Source organism: Hippopotamus amphibius, chromosome 2 (assembly GCF_030028045.1).
Source record: "Hippopotamus amphibius kiboko isolate mHipAmp2 chromosome 2, mHipAmp2.hap2, whole genome shotgun sequence".
Taxonomy (NCBI): Eukaryota; Metazoa; Chordata; class Mammalia; order Artiodactyla; family Hippopotamidae; genus Hippopotamus; species Hippopotamus amphibius.
In genome coordinates, this window is record NC_080187.1 from 7757306 (window position 1) to 7759078 (window position 1773).

General features: G+C 44.8%; 1 pseudogene; it reads left to right on the forward strand.

Annotated features, from left to right (window-relative positions):
- Positions 1–394: 394 nt before the first annotated feature.
- On the forward strand, positions 395–1414 carry LOC130845760 (heterogeneous nuclear ribonucleoprotein C-like; annotated as a pseudogene).
- Positions 1415–1773: the final 359 nt, after the last annotated feature.

Sequence of the window (1773 nt, forward strand, 5' to 3'; positions counted from 1 at the left end):
TGACATTATTTACATTTGTCAAAAATCATCAAAGTATAAAGACAAATACCGTATGATATTACTTATACATGGGATCTAAAAAAATACAACAAACTAGTGAACAAAACAAAAAAGAAACAGACACGGATATAGAGAACAAAACTAGGGGTTGGCCATTTTGTGAAGAGGCCAAGACTGAGCGGTTGCAGCCGCGCTGCTGACCTCAAGCAGCAGTCGGCTTCTCCACGAAGAACCCGGGAGCAGGAGATTCAGAATCGAATCTCTTCTCCCTCCCCCGCTCCTGGTTACAAATCACTTGAAATATATAAGTGGGTGGAACTTGCTTGAGTGAGATTTTTTTTTTGATCTTCAGCTACATGTTTCAGCTTTGGGAGGCACCTTATCATCAAAGACAATGGCCGGCAATGTTACCAACAAGACGGATCCTCGCTGCATGAACTCTCATTTTCATTGGGAACCTCAAAACTCTTGTGGTCAAGAAATCTGATATGGAGGCAATCTTCTCAAAGTATGGCAAAATCGTGGCTTGCTCTGTTCACAAGGGCTTTGCCTTCGTTCGATGTGTTAATGAGAGAAATGCCCCGACCGCTGTGGCAGGAGAGGATGGCAGAATGATTGCTGGCCAGGTTTTAGATATGAATCTGGCCACAGAGCCAAAAGTGAACCGAGGAAAGGCAGGTGTGAAACGATCTGCAGCAGAGATGTACGGGTCAGTACCAGAACACCCTTCTCCGTCCTCTCTCCTCAGCTCCTCTTTTGACTTGGACTATGACTTTCAACGGGATTATTATGACAGGATGTACAGTTAACCAGCACGTGTTCCTCCTCCTCCTATTGCTCGGGCTGTAGTGCCCTCAAAACACCAGCGTGTATCAGGAAACACTTCACGAAGGGGCAAGAGTGGCTTCAATTCAAAGAGTGGACAGCGAGGATCATCTTCTAAGTCTGGAAAGTGGAAAGGAGATGACCTTCAGACCATGAAGAAGGAATTGACCCAGATAAAACAAAAAGTGGATTCTCTACTGGAAAGCCTGGAAACAAATGGAAAGGAACAGAGCAAACAAGGAGTAGAGATGAAGAAGGATAAGTCAGAAGAGGAGCAGAGCAGCAGCTCCCTGAAGAAAGATGAGTCTAACGTGAAGATGGTGTCTCAGGGGGGTGCAGATGACTCTGCTGAGGAAGGGGACCTACTGGATGATGGTGATAATGGAGATCGGGGGGATGACCAGCTGGAGTTGACCAAGGATGATGAAAAAGAGGCTGAGGAAGGGGAGGATGACAGAGACAGCGCCAATGGCGAGGATGACTCTTAAGCACATAGTGGGGTTTAGAAATCTTGTCCCATTATTTCTTTACCTAGGCACTTGTCTAAGATCAAAATTTTCACCAGATCCTCTCCCCTAGTATCTTCAGCACATGCTCACTGTTCTTCCCATCCTTGTCCTTCCCATGTTCATTCATCCATATTGCCCTGCACCTAGTCCCATTTTCCCTTCCTTTGATGCTCCTAGTAGTTACGTTGCCTTACCCTGTAATTTTTGCTTTTAATTTTGATACCTCTTTATGACAACAATAAAAAGGATGTATGGTTTTTATCAACTGTCTCCAAAATAATCTCTTGGTGTGCAGGGAGTACAGTTCTTTCCATTCATACATGAGTTCAATAATTGCTTCCCTAACTGCAGAGGCAATCTCATTAGTTGAGTAGCACCTGAGAGCAGCTTTGAGTTCGAGGTATGTGTGTTATACCCCACATATGAGTGCTACGTGGGG